Consider the following 19,899-nt stretch of genomic DNA (forward strand, 5'->3'; position numbering starts at 1 on the left):
TGCTCTCGGCTTCGAGACTCGAAGTGCTCAGCGCCCTCCCGGATGCTCTTCCTCCACTTGGGGCAGTCTTGGGCCAGGGATTCCCAGCTGCCGGTGGGGATGTTGCACTTTATCAAGGAGGCTTTGAGGGTGTCCTTGAAACGTTTCCTCTGCCCACCTGGGGCTCGCTTGCCGTGTAGGAGTTCCGAGTAGAGGGCTTGCTTAGGGGAGTCTCATGTCGGGCATGCGGACGATGTGGGAAATAAAATGGGGGCAGAAGCAAAAGATAGAAAGGAGAATAGTAAAAGTGGAGGGCAGAGAAACCCAAGGCAAAAATCAAAAAGGGCCACATTACAGCAAAATTCTAAAGGGACAAAGTGTGCTAAAAAGACAAGCCTGAAGGCTCTGTGCCTCAATGTGAGGAGTATTCATAATAAGGTGGATGAATTAACTGCGCAGGCAGCTATCAACGATTATGATACGATTGGGATTACGGAGACATGGCTCCAGGGTGACCAAGACTGGGAACTCAACATCCAGGGGTATTCAATATTCAGGAAGGATAGACAGAAAGGGAAAGGAGGTGGGGTAGCATTGCTGGTTAAAGAGGAAATTAACGCAATAGTAAGAAAGGACATTGGCTCGGATGATGTGGAATCTGTATGGGTAGAGCTGCAGAATACCAAAGGGCAGAAAACGCTAGTGGGAGTTGTGTACAGACCACCAAACAGTAGTAGTGAGGTTGGGGATGGCATCAAACAGGAAATTAGGGATGCGTGCAATAAAAAGGTACAGCAGTTATCATGGGAGACTTTAATCTACATATTGATTAGGCTAACCAAGCTGGTAGCAATGCAGTGGAGGAGGATTTCCTGGAGTGTATTAGGGATGGCTTTCCAGACCAATATGTCAAGGAACCAACTAGAGAGCTGGCCATCCTAGACTGGATGTTGTGTAATGAGAGGGGACAGATTAGCAATCTTGTTGTGCGAGGCCCCCTGGGGAAGAGCGACCATAATATGGTAGAATTCTTTATTAAGATGGAGAGTGACGGTGTTAATTCAAAGACTAAGGTCCTGAACGTAAGGAAAGGTAACTTCGATGGTATGAGACATGAATTAGCTAGGATAGACTGGCAAATGATACTTAAAGGGTTGACAGTGGATAGGCAATGGCAGACATTTATAGATTACATGGATGAACTTTAACAATTGTACATCCCTATCTGGAGTAAAAATAAAAACGGGGAAGGTAGCTCAACTGTGGCTAACAAGGGAAATTAGAGATAGTGTTAAATACAAGGAAGAGGCATATAAATTGGCAGAAAAAGCAGCAAACCTGAAGACTGGGAGAAACTTAGAATTCAGCAGAGAGGAGGACAAAGGGTTTAATTAAGAGGGGAAAAAGAGAGGATGAGAGGAAGCTTGCAGGGACCATAAAAACTGACTGCAAAAGCTTCTATACATATGTGAAGAGGAAAAGATTAGTGAAGACCAACACAGGTCCTTTGCAGTCAGAATCAGGTGAATTTATAATGGGGAACAAAGAAATGGCAGACCAATTGAACAAATACTTTGGATCTGTCTTCACTAAGGAAGACACAAATAACCTTCTGGAAATACGAGGGGTTCGAGGGTCTAGCAAAAAGAAGGAACTGAAGGAAATCCTTCTTCGTCAGGAAATTGTGTTAGGGAAATTGATGGGATTGAAGGCTGATAAATCCCCAGAGCCTGATAGGCTGCATCCCAGAGTACTTAAGGAAGTGGCCCTAGAAATAGTGGATGCATTGGTGATCATTTTCCAACATTCTATAGATTCTGGATCAGTTCCTATGGACTGGAAGGTAGCTAATGTAACACCACTTTTTAAAAAAGGAGGGAGAGAGAAAACAGGGAATTATAGACCGGTTGGCCTGACATCGGTGATGGGGAAAATGTTGGAATCAATTATTAAAAGATGAAATAGCAGCGCATTTGGAAAGCAGTGACAGGATCGGTCCTAGTCAGCATGGATTTATAAAAGGGAAATCATGCTTGACAAATCTTCTGGAATTTTTTGAGGATGTAACTAGTAGAGTAGACAAGGGAGAACCAGTGGATGTGATGTATTTGGACTTTCAAAAGGCTTTTGACAAGGTCCCACACAAGAGATTAGTGTGCAAAATTAAAGCACATGTATTGGGGGTAATGTACTGACGTGGATAGAGAACTGGTTGGCAGACAGGAAGCAGAGAGTCGGAATAAACGGGTCCTTTTCAGAATGGCAGGCAGTGACCAGTGGGGTGCCGCAGGGTTCAGTGCTGGGACCCCAGCTCTTTACAATATACATCAAGATTTAGATGAAGGAATTGAATGTGATATCTCCAAGTTTGCAGATGCCACTAAGCTGGGTGGCGGTGTGCGCTGTGAGGAGGATGCCAAGAGGCTGCAGGGTGACTTGGACAGGTTAGGTGAGTGAGCAAATGCATGGCAGATGCAGTATAATGTGGATAAATGTGAGGTTTGGTGGCAAAAACAGGAAGACAGATTATGTGAATGGTGACAGATTAGGAAAAGAGGTGGTGCAATGAGACCTGGGTGTCATAGTACATCAGTCATTGAAGTTTGGCATGCAGGTATAGCAGACGGTGAAAAAGACAACTGGCATGTTGGCCTTCATAGATAGAGGATTTGAGTATAGGAGCAGGGAGGTCTTACTGCAATTGTATAGAGCCTTGGTGAGGTCACACCTGGAATATTGTGTTCAGTTTTGGTCTCCTAATCTGAGGAAGGCCGTTCTTGCTATTGGAGTACAGCAAAGGTTCACCAGACTGATTCCCGGGATGGCAGGACTGACACACGAGGAGAGACTGGATCAACTGGGCTTGTATCCACTGGAGTTTAGAAGAATGAGAGGAGATCTCATAGAAACACATAAAATTCTGACGGGATTGGGCAGGTTTGGCACAGGAAGAATGTTCCCGTTGCTGGGGAGTTCCAGAACCAGGGGTCACATAGAAATATAGAAAATAGGTGCAGGAGTAGGCCATTCAACCCTTCACCGCCATTCAATAAGATCATAGCTGATCATTCCCTCAGTACCCCTTTCCTGCTTTCTCTCCATACCCCTTGATCCCCTTAGCCGTAAGGGCCATATCTAACTCCCTCTTGAATATATCCAATGAACTGGCATCAACAACTCTCTGCGGCAGGGAATTCCATAGGTTAACAACTCAGTGAAGAAGTTTCTCCTCATCTCAGTTCTAAATGGCCTATCCCTTATCCTAAGACTATGTCTCCTGGTTCTGGACTTCCCCAACATCGGGAACATTCTTCCCGCATCTAACCTGTCCAGTCCCATCAGAATCTTATACGTTTCTATGAGATCCCCTCTCATCCTTCTCAACTCCAGTGAATAAAGGCCCAGTGGGTCCAGTCTCTCCTCATATGTCAGTCCTGCCATCCCAGGAATCAGTCTGGTAAACCTTCGCTGCACTCCCTCAATAGCAAGAACATCCTTCCTCAAGATTAGGAGACCAAAACTGAACACAATATTCCAGGTGAGGCCTCACTAAGGCCCTGTACAACTGCAGTAAGACCTCCCTGCTCCTATACTCAAATCCCCTAGCTATGAAGGCCAACATACCATTTGCCTTCTTCACCACCTGCTGTACCTGCATGCCCACTTTCAGTGACTGATGAACCATGCCATCCAGGTCTCGTTGCACCTCCCCTTTTCCTAATCTGCCGCCATCCAGATAATATTCTGCCTTTGCGTTTTTGCCCCCAAAATGGATAACCTCACATTTATTCACATTATACTGCATCTGCCATGCATTTGCCCACTCACCTAACCTGTCCAAGTCACCCTGCAGCCTCTTAGCATCCTCCTCACAGCTCACAATGCCACCCAGTTTAGTGTCATCCGCAAACTTGGAGATATTACACTCAATTCCTTCATCTGAATCGTTAATGTATATTGTAAAGAGCTGGGGTACCAGCACTGAGCCCTGCGGCACTCCACTAGTCACTGCCTGCCATTCTGAAAAGGACCCGTTTATCCAGACTCTCTGCTTCCTGTCTGCCAACCAGTTCTCTATCAATATCAGTACATTACCCCCAATACCATGCGCTTTGATTTTGCACACCAATCTCTTGTGCGGGACCTTGTCAAAAGCCTTTTGAAAGTCCAAATGCACCACATCCACTGGTTCTCCCTTGTGCACTCTGCTGGTCACATCCTCAAAAAATTCCAGAAGATTTGTCAAGCATGATTTCCCTTTCATAAATCCATGCTGACTTGGTCCGATCCTGTCACTGCTTTCCAAATGCGCTGCTATTTCATCCTTAATGATTGATTCCAACATTTTTCCCACTACTGACATCAGGCTAACCGGTCTATAATTACTGGTTTTCTCTCTCCCTCCTTTTTTTAAACCTATGCAACCCAAGCGAGAACACTGACATTGGGGTGTCTATCCTCCCAGTGGATTTGCAGGAGGCTGGGCTGGTGGCAGGGTCAAGTTGATGGAGGACCTTTGTCTTATGGATGTTTAGTATAAGGCCCATGCTTTCGTACGCCTCAGTGAAGATGATGACGATGGCTTGGAGTTCGGCCTCAATGTGCGCAGACGCAAGTGTCGTCCGATGAGAGGATGGGATGACGAAGGTTGCATAGGTGCCTACTGGTTCTGTAGTTTAGTTCCACTCGAGCGGCGAGTTTGTCAAGAGTGAGATGGAGCATTGCAGCAAGATCGAGAAGAGCGTTGGTGCAATGACGCAGCCCTGCTTGAGCCCAGTCCGGACGTGGATTGGGTCTCTGGTGGATCCGTTGGTCAGGATCACGGCTTGCATGTCGTCATGGAGCAGGCAAATGATAGTGACAAACTTTTGAGGGCAGCTGAAACAGAGGAGGGCGCTGCATAGTCCCTCGCGGTTAACAGTGTCAAAGGCCTTTGTGAGGTCAAAGAAGGCCATGTACCAGGATTGGTACTGTTCCCTGCATTTCTCTTGTAGTTGTCGCACAGTGAAAATCATGTCCGTTGTACTCCTTAGTGGATGGAATCCGCATTGTGACTCCGGAAGGAGCTCTTAAGCCACAGGGAGAAGATGGTTGAGGAGGATTCTAGCGATGACTTTCCCAGTGGCCGACAGCAGGGAGTTTCCTCTGTAGTTGCCGCAGTCGGACTTGTCCCCCTTTTTGAAGATGGTCACGATTACGGCATCTCAGATCTCCCGGCATGTTCTCCTCCTTCCAGATAAGAGAGATGAGGTCATGCATTCGTGCCAATAGTGCTTCTCCGCCATACTTTAGTGCCTCTTGGGCAGACGGATGGCCTTTTCTACCTCATATGCAGGGCTGCGGTTTTGCTGAAATGGTGGCAGGTAGCATGCTGCAGGATGGAGTCGAGGACACTCGTGTCAAAGGCAGAGTCTCGATTGAGGAGATCTTCGAATTATGTATTGGTGAGTATGTGCCATTTGATAGCACTGTCAATGACACCTTCCATCACATTGCTGATGACTGAGATTAGATTGATGAGGCAGTAATTGGCCAGATTGGATTTGTCCTGCTTTTTGTGGACAGGACATACCCAGGCAGTTTTCTACATTGTTGGGTAGATACCAGTGTTGTAGCTGTACTGGAACAGCTTGGCTAGAGGCACGGCTAGATCTGGACCACAAGTCTTCAGCACGACAGCCAGGATGTTGTCAAGGCCCATAGCCTTTGCTGCATCCAGTGCACTCAGCTGTTTCTTGATATCATGTGGAGTGAATCGAATTGGCTGAAGACTGGCTTCGGTGATGGTGCGGGCCTCAGGAGGCATCCAAGATGGATCATCCACTCGGCACTTCTGGCTGAAGATGGTTGCGACTCAGCCTTGTCTTTTGCACTCACGTGCTGGCCACCGCTATCATTGAGGATGGGATATTCATGGCGCCTCCTCATCCTGTTAGTTGTTTAATTGTCCTCCACCATTCAGAACTGAATGTGGCAGGACTGCAGAGCTTTGATCTGACCTACTGATTGTGGGATTGCATAGCTTTTTTTTATAGCATGCTGCTTCCGCTGCTTAGCATGCATGTATTCCTGTGTTGCAGCTTCCCCAGGTTGGTACCTTATTTTTATGTATGCCTGGTGCTGCTCCTGGCATGCTCTTCTACACTCTTCATTGAACCAGGGTTGCTCCCCTGGGTTGATGGTAATGGTAGAATGAGGAATATGCTGGGTCATGAGGTTACAGATGGTGGTGGAATACAATTCTGCTGCTGCTAATGGTCCACAGCATCTCATGGATGCCCAGTTTTGAGCTACTAGATCTGTTCTAAATCTATCCCATTTAGCATGGTGGTAGTGCCATACAACACGATGGAGGGTATCCTCAGTGTGACTTGTCTCCACAATGACTGTGCAATGATCACTGCTACCAATGCTGTCATCTGCGACAGGTAGATTGACAAGGACGAGGTCAAGTAGGTTTTTCCCTCGTGTTGGTTCTCTCACCACCTGCCGCAGGCCCAGTCTGGCAGCTGTGTCCTTCAGGACTCGGCCAGCTTGGTCAGTACTCGTCCTATCGAGCCACTCTTGGTGATGGACATTGAGGTCCCCCACCCAGGGAACTTGTCTGCAAACTCAAGTGTGCCTTTCACTTCATTTTTCGTCGTCACTTCTTATATTCCCTTTCGGCCTTGGCAAACCCTGAAAATTTGTTAAAATGTCTTTAGAGCCGTTCCAAGACCTGCAAAGATTTTGGCTCCCCTATTCGCACATTTTCTTTTTATTGTCCCCAATCTTTTAAATTTAATTTACACACAATTTTCTGCTCTGTCCCACGAGTGTGATCCTTACGCATGCCCAAATCTGCTTGTGAAGCATTGCATAATGGTGATAATGAACTGACCACAGAAAACTGCATAAGCTCAGTGGGTAGCACTCTCGCCTCTGAGTCAGAAGGTTGTGGGTTCAAATCCCACTCTAGCAGCTTGAGCACATAAATCTAGGCTGACACTCCAGTGCAGTGCTGAGGGAGTGCTGCACTGTCGGAGGTGCCGTCTTTTGGATGAGACGTTAAACCAAGGCCCTGTCTGCTCTCTCACGTGGATGTAAAAGATCCCATGGTACTATTTCAAAGAGGAGCAGGGGAGTTATCCCCGGTGTCCTGGCCAATATTTATCCCTCAATCAACATAACAAAAACAGATTATTGGTCATTATCACATTGCTGTTTGTGGGAGCTTGCTGTGCGCAAATTGGCTGCTGCATTTCCTACATTACAACAGTGACTACACTCCAAAACTACTTCATTGGCTGTAAAGCACTTTAACACCATTCCTAATCATTCAGGTGTAAAATGCACTCATATTTGAAAAGCCTACCCTAATAAGTCTGTAGCACACTTCCTGTAAAGACCCTAATGTGCTCGGTTTACAGGCCTTATGATGGCCTTTGATCACCTGTTGGCTGCTGCAGTATTTTCTAAATTCAAACTTAACTAAAATAAAAGGACAATAAAGGAACTACATTCTGAAGTCGAAAGCCCCAGCTTCAATCACTGGTTTGTGGTGAGTTTGCCGATCTCAGCTGGGAACAGAGGTGGAATGGGGAAAATAAATTAGCTAGGTCTCCTGGTGAAAATCATCATTGGCCCCTGATCCCAATCACTTCATCATAAGAACATAAGAAATAGAAGCAGGAGTAGGCCATTTGGCCCCTTGGGCCTGCTCCGCCATGCAGTAACATCATGGCTGATCTGATAAAAGAGCATGAGTTGAACCCAGAATCTCCTGTGAGGACAGAGGACATCATCGAACGCGAATATTTAAAAGGATCCCCACTGCCTTCCTCCAAATGTCCCACTCGCCTATTCAAAACAGGTCAAGATCAGGACATGGCAGGAAGGCAGTAGGAACATAGGGGGTGAGCAACTATCTTCATTTTAACTGCCCCCCTCCATCCCCCAAGCACCACCCATGGAATTACACGCGAGAAGGTGCCTTTGGGAAGGGCAGGGGGGCAGCAGGAAGGGGTGGTGAAGGAAAGAAAAATCCCAGAGAAGTTGCAGCCCTGGTCTCTGAGTCACAGGTTTAAATCCCAGTCCCAACTGGCATAGTCACCTGTCCTCAGTGGAGGAACTCTGGGGATTTAACTTCAAGAAGGAATTGAGACTGACATTGGGACTGAATTTGTGGCATGTACAAGGTGTGCATGTGCACGGAGGGGTCCCCCAATTTCCGGGTTAAGGCATGCACTGAGCATGTGCCTAAACCCGGAACTTGTGATCTGTCAAGAATCTTCATGACAGATCGGACTAAACTAACAGAAATGGGCCTCCGTGGGCGGAGAGTTGGGTTATCTGCCCAGCGAAGACCCATGAAATTCTTACGTCTGATAAAAACAGGTGCAAGGCCTGCTTCATCAGCGCAAGACTTTTAAAAGGACAGAAAAATAAATGTTTTTCAATCATTTAAATACTTAAAAACTTGTGAAATAAGGTAATTTTTTTTTTTAAAAAAGAGCTTTTAAAATGTTAACTTATTTCAAAAAATCAAATTTTTGTTTTAAATAATTAATTAAATTCCATTTTGATTAATTTTAAATATGCAATGTTCTTTGTAAATTTATTTTTAAGTGTTCGTGTATTTTTTGGGATAGTCCCATTCATACCTCTGGTGATTCTGTATATATGGAACTCACCACAAGTATGACTTTGAATATCCATACTTTGATTGGTTGAGCCGGCCCACATGTTCCCAGGGAAGCTTTTGAATCGCTAAATCCCTGGGATACGTGGGGCTCTACGCAGACCTTCGCGCAGAGATTCAGGAGCGCAAGTCTCCCAAATCCCCTGGACCACCAGGTCAGTTCGTAGATTTTTTTTCAGGTCAGAAGCCTCCGACTGCAATTTCTGCACCATTACTTTTCTTCCCATTCATGTGTATATTGTCAAATCGTCTTAAGATGGTATTTCACCAAAGTACAATAGCTATGCAGAGCTAGTTAACAAAACAAATTGAACACAGGTTCATCTAAAGAACTTTGTTAAATGCAACAACACAAGAAAGCACAAAATGAGACCAGGCCTTTCAGCCTACTCGGCCTGTCCCTCCCACAAATCAGACAATCTACCTTGTCGTAGACTCTGCACCACCCATTTAATCTCCTGAAACAAAGTCCTGCCTTAAACTCCCTGATCCCTCAAACAAGAGAGAAAAACTCCAAAATATTAATGCACCCTCACATGTGGACTGTTCAATCCTGGTTTACTGCCTCCCTGGGCAACCTCTCTTCCCCCTCCCCAAATGATCAAACCTGATTACCCACTCTATAACTTCCAAATCTAAAATATACTGCTGCTGTCCAATGTTCTACAACCAGAACTGGGGAAGATGAAAGAAACAACTGCCTCAGACTGTTCTATTAATAACTTGGGTTAAATTAGAAAAGGTTTACAATTATTGGATAAAGGAAATCCTTGATGCTTTAAAAATGTTATTTTCAGTGGAATGTATTTAAAGTTTGAAGAGAACTGTAGCCAGCCAGCAGTAATGTGGACTGTTTTTATAAGATTGTAGCTCAGTGCAGCTCTGTGAACACCTCTGTCTTGTTTATTTTAAAAGAAATGAAAGGAGTCAAGGTGAAGAGGACTGATCTGAAATGTGCGTGGGGGGGTTCTTAAATTAAATTCAAGCTATTTATCTGGAGCTTCCCCCGAAGGCTGTAAATGCAATAATTGTGATGGTGTTGAGCCATACAGACTGGGAAGGTTAGTGCAGAGTTTGCTCATCTTGGCTACCGTAACTGTTGGAGTGCTACCACTGACATCCGCATCAGTGTGATGGGAAGAGTGGGAAAAGAAACTTCAACCAGGGTACCTTTTCCTGATTACTATCCTGTAGCCCACTGCTGGAACGGATATGAGGCTTCACTGTCAATCCTGATCATAGAATGGTTACAGCACAGAAGGAGGCCATTCGGCCTGTCGAGCCCATGCCAACTCTTTGCTAGTCCCACCCCCGTGCCATTTCCTCGTAGCCCTGCAATTTTTTTCCCTTCAGATACATATTCAACTCCCTTTTGAATGATAACATTGAGTCTGCCTCCATCACCCTTTCAGGCAGTGCATTCCAGATCCTAACCACTCGCTGCATAAAAAAGCTTTTTCTTGCAACACCTTTGGTTCTTTTGCCAATCACCTTCAATCTGTTTCCTCTGGTTCTCGACCAGTGTGTCAATGGGAACAGTTTCCCTCTGTCTACCCTGTCCAGATCCCCCATGATTTTGAACACCTCTATTCAATCTCATCTCAATCTTCTCTGCCCCCAGGAGAACAACCCCAGCTTCTCCAGTCTATCCACGTAACTGAAGTCCCTCATTCCTGGAATCATTCTCATAAATCTTTTCTGCACCTTCTATGTGACCTTCACATCCTTCCTAGACTGCAGTGCCCAAAATTGGACACAATACTCCAGTTGGGGCCGAACCAGTGTTTTATACCGGTTCATCATAATGTCCACACTTTTGTACTTTTTACCCTTACCACATATGTCAAGTCAAGCTTGGCTGTGATTCCTCAATAGTCAAATAGCCTACCAACTCTCACTGTCTAGGCTCAGAGATGAAGAATGTCCACTTGGGAGACAGCCATTTTCACACTTGAAACCATATTCCAGCATGAGTCACTGTCTTTAGGAGTGAAGGGGAGAAAATTAAGCAGGAGAGGAAATCTGTTCATAAAGGCAAACTGTGACCCTTGAAATTTTGGCAGGAAGTCACACAACAATTACTAATACATGTAATTAAATTTCTCTCGGAGAAATACAAGTTGCTGCTTCTTCTAAGTTTACCACATTCAGAAGAGGTAAACATTTCTCTTAATAAAACAGAGAAATATTTAACATTTGATTTTCAAATAAAAATGCAGTGAGTTATGCCTTTGTCATCCAGTCTTGGGAGGAGAGTGTAGGTTAAATTTACAGTAACAGAGTCTGATCAGCACACCAACAGGTGGCAGCACAAGTTGGCACCTCTACAAACTCATGACAGCAGCCAAGTGCTGCTCTCGGGACTTCACCAAGCCCCATCCGGCCCTTTAACATCAGCTCACACACACACACAATAAAACAAAACGGGGAAGTTATAAGATAGTGAAGCATTAGTCCTGACTCCCTGACCAGACTTACTACAAAAACTAGCTTACAATATAAATCAATCACCTCAATTAAAGCAGGTCACTGGAGTTTAATGAGGATTCAATTTATAAGTAACTCTTAAAAAAAATATTAAAGGATTATGATTGACTTCACAACTTTTACTTTCTTCTGTCTTTTGCTTCAATACTCTTTAAATGTTGTTTTTTGATCTTATCACTGGGGAAAACTGGAAGATTTACTGAACACAGCAGTGTGAAGCAGCTGAATTAACACACAGGTAGGATAATGATCGCTGTGACATCCTAACTTAATTAAATATTGTCAAATCCATTTCCTCACAATACTAGTCTCAGTACTTCTTACGATTAGGTCATCAGCACTTTCCAAAGATATTTCCCCCCATCCAAAAATAATAACAGGCCAAGAAAAGAAAAACAAGTTGATGTTAAAATGAATAATAATTTAATTTAATTTGTAAAGTTTGGGTGCCGATGATGAGTCTGTCTTAAACATACCCATCCATGGTCATCTGTACACACATCAAGTACTGCTTCCCACACAAATGTTCCTGTGAGTTTGAACAAAATCAAAGGAACTTGGAGATTAACTAGGAGTACAACCTTATATTATACACCATCTGTCTGCTTATAATCTATTGTTTTATTGGCATTTCCTTTTTACCACAGCACTGAGTGGGGAAAGAGTGGGTTGTGGGACTAATTGGATAGCTCTTTCAAAGAGCCAGCACAGGTGCAATGGGCTGAATGGCCTCCTTGTGTGCTGTATCATTCTATAGTATCTGTTGTGGGAGACCAGAAAATCCTCCCACCGTATCAGGTGGGACTATCCACTCTGTCGGTTGGTATAAAAATGGTTACGGCCCTGGACGGAATGTTCAAGTGCAACAAAGGTTCACTGGACTGATTCATGGGATGGGGGGGGGGGGGGGGGGGGGGGTTGCAGGGATTGTCCTATGAGGAGAGATTGAGTAGACTAGGCCTATATTTCCTGGAATTTAGAAGAATGAGAGATGATCTCATTGAAACATGTAAAATTCTTAGAGGGCTTGACAGGGTAGATGCTGAGAGGCTGTTTCCCCTGGCTGGAGTGTCTAGAACCAGAACCAGGATAAGGGGTCAGCCATTTAGGACAGAGATGAGGAGAAATTTTCTCACTCAAAGGATTGCAAATCTTTGGAATTCTCTACCGAGAGCTGTGAATGCTCAGTCGTTGAGTACATTGAAAGACAGATCGACAGATTTTTGAATACAAAGGGAATCAAGAGAGATGGGGATAGTGCGGGAAGGTGGAATTGAGGTAGAATATCAGCCATGATCTTATTGAATGGCGGAGCAGGCACGAAGGGCCAAATGGCCTACTCCTGCTCCTATTTCTTGTGCTGGTGTTCATGTTGCAGCCTATCAGCCTGTCAATCGGACTGCGAATCCTTGCACTATTCGTTCCAAGGGAAGAGTGGGACAATTCGAAAATCAAAAACCACAGCACTGTAGTTTTATGCTGATGGCGAGTTATCTGGGGTCGCAGGGTGAAGTAGAGTGGAAAAGCCCAAAGGTCATCTCCAAGACCACTCATCTCAGACGGAGTGTTGGAAACAATCCATATCACCACCAGTGTATCTTCTGAAACCGGTGCCGGTGTGTCCCTTTCTTTAAAACATCGACACCAGATCAATGCTTGATTGAAGGCGGCGTACAGCATTTGGAAGGCTTCCAAGTGCAAGCAGCTTAACTAGGCCCAATTCAACACGAGCAAATGTGCCCACAGTCAACATTTAACCGAGAGATGAACAAGCACAAAACACAGAAGACAGGAAGGATTGGCCCTGATGCCGTACTTGAGCATTTCCTGCTGCTGTATTCCCAGCATTTTCTGCTTTTATTTCAGATTTCCAGCATCCGCAGTATTTTGCTGCAGTATTCGCCCTGGTTCCCTGACCACACTCACATCACTAAAACAAGTCTGCAATGTCCCTGTCAACTGGCCCAGAGTCAATTATTTTTTTTTTTTAAAGTGTGTATTTATGACTCTCAGTTTTATCCAGCAATTACTTTAATTTCCTGCTTTAAAAGAATACCATTATGGGGGAAGCACATGTTCTAATCATAGAAACATAGAAAATAGGTGCAGGAGTAGGCCATTAGGCCCTTCGAGCCTGCACCGCCATTCAATGAGTTCATGGCTGAACATAGAACTTCAGTACCCCATTCCTGCTTTCTCGCCATACCCCTTGATCCCCCTAATAGTAAGGGTACATCTAACTCCTTCTTGAATACACCGAGTGAACTGGTCTCAACAACTCTCCGTGGCAGAGAATTCCACAGGCCCACCACTCTCTGGGTGAAGAAGTCTCTCCCCATCCCGGTCCCAAATGGCCCACCCTCATCCTTAGACTGCGACCCCTGGCTCTGGACCTCCCCAACATTAATAAGAACATAAGAATTAGGAACAGGAGTAGGCCATCTAGCCCCTCGAGCCTGCTCCGCCACCCAACAAGATCACGGCTGATCTGGCCGTGGACTCGGCTCCACTTACCCGCCCGCCCCCCATAACCCTCAATTCCCTTATTGGTTAAAAATCTATCTATCTGTGATTTGAATATATTCAATGAGCTAGCCTCAACTGCTTCCTTGGGCAGAGAATTCCACAAATTCACAACCCTCTGGGAGAAGAAATTCCTTCTCAACTCGATTTTAAATTGGCTCCCCCGTATTTTGAGGCTGTGCCCCCTAGTTCTAGTCTCCCCGACCAGTGGAAACAACTTCCCTGCCTCTATCCTGTCTATCCCCTTCATTATTTTAAATGTTTCAATAAGATCACCCCTCATCCTTCTGAACTCCAACGAGTAAAGACCCAGTCTACTCAATCTATCATCACAAGGTAACCCCCTCATCTCCGGAATCAGCCTAGTGAATCGTCTCTGTACCCCCTCCAAAGCTAGTATATCCTTCCTTAAGTAAGGTGACCAAAACTGCACGCAGTACTCCAGGTGCGGCCTCACCAACACCCTGTACAGTTGCAGCAGGACCTCCCTGCTTTTGTACTCCATCCCTCTCGCAATGAAGGCCAACATTCCATTTGCCTTCCTGATTACCTGCTGCACCTGCAAACTAACTTTTTGGGATTCATGCACAAGTACCCCCAGGTCCCTCTGCACTGCAGCATGTCGTAATTTCTCCCCATTCAAATAATAGTCCCTTTTACTGTTTTTTTTTTCCCCCCAAGGTGGATGACCTCACATTGTATTCCATCTGCCAAACCTGAGCCCATTCACTTAACCTATCTAAATCTCTTTGCAGCCTCTCTGTGTCCTCTACACAACCTGCTTTGCCACTAATCTTTGTGTCATCTGCAAATTTTGTTATACTACACTCTGTCCCCTCTTCCAGGTCATCAATGTATATTGTAAACAGTTGTGGTCCCCGCACCGATCCCTGTGGCACAACACTAACCACCGATTTCCAACCCGAAAGGGACCCATTTATCCCGACTCTCTGCTTTCTGTTAGCCAGCCAATTCTCAATCCATGCTAATACATTTCCTCTGACTCCGCGTACCTTTATCTTCTGCAGTAACCTTTTGTGTGGCACCTTATCGAATGCCTTTTGGAAATCTAAATACACCACATCCATCGGTACACCTCTATCCACCATGCTCGTTATATCCTCAAAGAATTCCAGTAAATTAGTTAAACATGATTTCCCCTTCATGAATCTATGTTGCGTCTGCTTGCTTGCACTATTCCTATCTAGATGTCCCGCTATTTCTTCTTTAATGATAGCTTCAAGCATTTTCCCCACTACAGATGTTAAACTAACCGGCCTATAGTTACCTGCCTTTTGTCTGCCCCCTTTTTTTTTTAAAAACAGAGGTGTTACATTAGCTGCTTTCCAATCCGATGGCACCTCCCCAGAGTCCAGAGAATTTTGGTAGATTATAACGAATGCATCTGCTATAACTTCCGCCATCTCTTTTAATACCCTGGGATGCATTTCATCAGGACCAGGGGACTTGTCTACCTTGAGTCCCATTAGCCTGTCCAGCACTACCCCCCTAGTGATAGTGATTGTCTCAAGGTCCTCCCTTCCCACATTCCCGTGACCAGCAATTTTTGGCATGGTTTTTGTGTCTTCTACTGTGAAGACCGAAGCAAAATAATTGTTTAAGCTCTCATTTCCACATTTCCCATTATTAAATCCCCTTTCTCATCTTCTCAGGGACCAACATTTACTTTTGTCATTCTTTTCCGTTTTATATAATCGGTAAAAGCTTTTACCATCTGTTTTTATGTTTTGCGCAAGTTTACTTTCGTAATCTATCTTCCCCTTCTTTATTGCTTTCTTAGTCATTCTTTGCTGTCGTTTAAAATTTTCCCAATCACCTTGGCCACCTTATACGCATTGGTTTTTAATTTGATACTCTCCTTTATTTCCTTGGTTATCCACGGCTGGTTATCCCTTCTCTTACCGCCCTTCTTTTTCCACTGGAATATATTTTTGTTGAGCACTATGAAAGAGCTCCTTAAAAGTCCTCCACTGTTCCTCAATTGTGCCACCGTTTAGACTGTGTTCCCAGTCTACTTTAGCCAACTCTGCCCTCATCCCATTGTAGTCCCCTTTGTTTAAGCATAGTATGCTCGTTTGAGACACTACTTCCTCACCCTCAATCTGTATTACAAATTCAACCATACTGTGATCACTCATTCCGAGAGAATCTTTTACTCGATCGTTTATTATTCCTGTCTCATTACACAGGACCAGATCTAAGATAGTTTGCTCCCTTGTAGGTTCTGTAACACACTGTTCTAAGAAACAATCCCATATGTATTCTATGAATTCCTCCTCAATGCTTCCCCGTGCGATTTGATTTGACCAATCGATATGTAGGTTAAAATCCCCATGATTACTGCCGTTCCTTTTTCACATGCCTCCATTATTCCCTTGATTATTGCCCGCCCCACCTTGAAGTTATTATTTGGGGGCCGAAAAACTACGCCCACCAGTGACTTTTTCCCCTTACTATCTCTAATCTCCACCCACAATGATTCAACATTTTGTTCATTAGAGCCAATATTGTCTCTCACAACTGCCCTGATGTCATCCTTTATTAACAGAGCTACCCCATCTCCTTTCCCTTCTTGTCTAACTTTCCAAATTATCAGATACCCCTGTATGTTTAATTCCCAGTCTTGGCCACCCGGCAACCACTTTTCTGTAATGGCCACCAAATCATACCCATTTGTAATGATTGGTGCCGTCAACTCATTTACTTTATTTCGAATGCTGCGTGCGTTTAGGCAGAGTGTTTTAATATAAGTTTTTAAACCATGATTTTTAGTTTTGACCTCTCCTGCAGCCCCTTTATATTCATACATATTGTCCCTTCCTATCACCTTGTGGTTTACACTTACCCCAGTGCTACTCTGATCTGTTGCCTCCTGACTTTTGCATTCTTTCTTGGGGTTCTGTTCATCTGAGCTCTCACCCACTCTAACTAGCTCAGAGCCCTCTCCTGGGTTCCCATCCCCCTGCCAAGCTAGTTTAAAGCCCTCCCAACCGTACTATCAAAACCACCCGCGAGAACATTGGTCCCATCTCTGTTGAGGTGTAACCTGTCCGACTTGTACAGGTCCCACCTTCCCCAGAAGCGGTTCCAATTGTTCAGGAAACTGAAGCGCTCCCTCCTACACCAACGGGAGAGTGGAGAGCACCAGTTCCAACTGTCACAGAACGGGAGAGTGGAGAGCACCAGCTCCAACTGTCGCAGGACGAGAGAGTGGAGGGCACCAGTTCAAACTGTCGCAGGACGGGAGAGCAGAGAGCACCAGTTCAAACTGTCACAGGACGGGAGAGCAGAGAGCACCAGTTCAAACTGTCACAGGACGGGAGAGCAGAGAGCACCAGTTCCAACTGTCACAGGATGGGAGAGTGGAGAGCACCAGCTCCAACTGTCACAGGACGGGAGAGTGGAGAGCACCAGTTCCAACTGTCACAGGACGGGAGAGCAGAGAGCACCAGCTCCAACTGTCGCAGGACGGGAGAGCAGAGAGCACCAGTTCAAACTGTCACAGGACAGAGAGTGGAGAGCACCAGCTCCAACTGTCACAGGACGGGAGAGCAGAGAGCACCAGTTCAAACTGTCACAGGATGGGAGAGTGGAGAGCACCAGCTCCAACTGTCACAGGATGGGAGAGTGGAGAGCACCAGTTCCAGCTGTCACAGGACAGAGAGTGGAGAGCACCAGTTCCAACTGTCACAGGACGGGAGAGTGGAGAGCACCAGCTCCAGCTGTCACAGGACAGAGAGTGGAGAGCACCAGTTCCAACTGTCACAGGACGGGAGAGTGGAGAGCACCAGTTCCAGCTGTCACAGGACAGAGAGTGGAGAGCACCAGTTCCAACTGTCACAGGACGGGAGAGTGGAGAGCACCAGCTCCAACTGTCGCAGGACGGGAGAGCAGAGAGCACCAGTTCAAACTGTCACAGGATGGGAGAGTGGAGAGCACCAGCTCCAACTGTCACAGGATGGGAGAGTGGAGAGCACCAGTTCCAGCTGTCACAGGACAGAGAGTGGAGAGCACCAGCTCCAACTGTCACAGGAGAGAGAGTGGAGAGCACCAGTTCCAGCTGTCACAGGACAGAGAGTGGAGAGCACCAGTTCAAACTGTCACGGGACGGGAGAGCAGAGAGCACCAGTTCCAACTGTCACAGGACGGGAGAGTGGAGAGCACCAGCTCCAACTGTCGCAGGACGGGAGAGCAGAGAGCACCAGTTCAAACTGTCACAGGACGGGAGAGCAGAGAGCACCAGTTCAAACTGTCACAGGACAGAGAGTGGAGAGCACCAGCTCCAACTGTCGCAGGACGGGAGACTGGAGAGCACCAGCTCCAACTGTCACGGGACGGGAGAGCAGAGAGCACCAGTTCAAACTGTCGCACGAGAGAGAGTCATGTCACTACACATCCTGCCATTTGTAGATAACGAGACAAGTAGCCTTTAAAAGATCATTTTGCTTAAAAAAACGGCCATGTTAGACTACGAAGCACAGATCCCATTAAATGGGTTTAGAAAAGGACGGAGGGAAAATATTCTTCATAAATGACTGGCCGAGGAGCTGCTCTCAACCTGGCCAGCAGTTGGAGACCGAAGACTCACCTCAATCAGTGTGAGAGGGCAGTGGGCAAGCAGGCATGGATTCCATTCCTGATAGCTATCCAGAGACTGCTACTGGAAAATGTGTGGAACTCAGGTCTGGCTGCAGAGCCTGGCTTCATTATAACTGGATAGTTTCCCAACAGTTCATGTCAGGGCTCACATATGAGGAATGGCCTCGAGGCAGCAGAGGGTAGCTGGCGCCTAGTCACTTGTACCCCGGTATAAGTGAGCTCATTCAGCACAGTGGAGTTGGACAAACATTTTAACTATAAAACTGATGCAGTGTCGTGGCTGGCAGAGCTAGGCATGAGAGTTAGTCCAGCATGCAGACATCAACAGCACTTGCCAGCAATTACATCACCCGGGTAGAGTTCAGCACCATTTACTTTCCGACATATTTCTTGAAAGCCACTATTTTATTTACAAATCAACCAGTAATGTGGCCTGCTCAGTATTTCCAGCATGGTCTGTTTTTATTTCAGACTCCCAGTACCTTGCTTTTGTTCCAGTATTGTTATTAGTCCGTCGAGTGCCGATCTTTGAGGTGAATTGCAATCAGCCACAGTGCAGACGGTAATTTGCAAATAAGGAGACATATGACTTGTTAAAGAAGTTATCTTTGAAGCAGCCAAATCAAACTTTATTCGACTTTTACGACACTATACTTTTTTAAAAACCCATTATTTATCAAGATATCAAATAGTTCGATCTGCACATAAATAGCATTTCTCTGCTTTTGCTAAAATGACCCTTGGTAAAAAAAAAAACAGCTTTGGATGAATAAATCAAACTGCCAATTTGTTTTTGGGGTCTCGGTTATTAAAAGTTATTTCTAAAGAATGCCCCCTGTAAACTTCTTCAAGCCTGGTATGTCTACAAAGATAATTGTCCAAATGAGGAAATTGGGTAGAATTTAAAATATTCAAATCTAAAATAGCCAAACATCTGCAGGAAAACAACTTCTACAAAGAACAGCTTCAGTCTGGAAAATAATTAAAAAACAGCACGTTCATGTCAGCATCTGCCAAATTACCAGTAGATGGCTCCAGCTCACTAGCAGTTAGATGGATTTAAAAATAGATTACTGCATGGCAGTCCTGCGTGATGGAACTTAAAATACACAGTGCCAAGGTTCTGAGAAATATTTAGTTGTGTCCTTTCATTACCACCCCCTCCCCCAATCACTTCCCATCAAACTTTCTCCCCTTCGATCCTGAGGATGCTAACTCATGTTGGATGCAGTCGTCACTCCAATAATATGCCTCAGAGGACCAACTCCACTGCTCCAGTATGACATTTTCCCATTCCTAACAACCACTATCCTGTGGTGGTAGATGACTAACGTAATGCTAACAGACAGAGCAGGCTTCTATTTAATCAGCCTGGCCTGTATTTGAACCCATTTTCCCCACAGGTGGAAGGCCAGATTTTAACACAATGCGGTACCTAATTTAAAAAAAGGAATTATAAAAGGAATACCCCAAGAATGACTCCTTCCTCTTCTGAAGGTACCAACTTTTGCTGGAGTATACCAACAGCCCTCCAGTACCTTGCCCAAGAGTTCATTCTTCACGTGTACATCTCGACTATCAACCAGCTATTCAGCTATAAGGATCATCAC

General features: G+C 45.3%; 1 protein-coding gene across 1 annotated transcript in view; it reads right to left on the bottom strand.

Annotated features, from left to right (window-relative positions):
* The window catches only part of LOC139265618 (transmembrane protein 164), a 163,022-nt gene that overhangs the window by 55,683 nt on the left and 87,440 nt on the right, over nt 1-19,899 (bottom strand). The gene's annotated exons all lie outside the window — the stretch shown is intronic.

This window comes from Pristiophorus japonicus, chromosome 6 (genome assembly GCF_044704955.1).
Source record: "Pristiophorus japonicus isolate sPriJap1 chromosome 6, sPriJap1.hap1, whole genome shotgun sequence".
NCBI classification, from domain to species: domain Eukaryota; kingdom Metazoa; phylum Chordata; class Chondrichthyes; family Pristiophoridae; genus Pristiophorus; species Pristiophorus japonicus.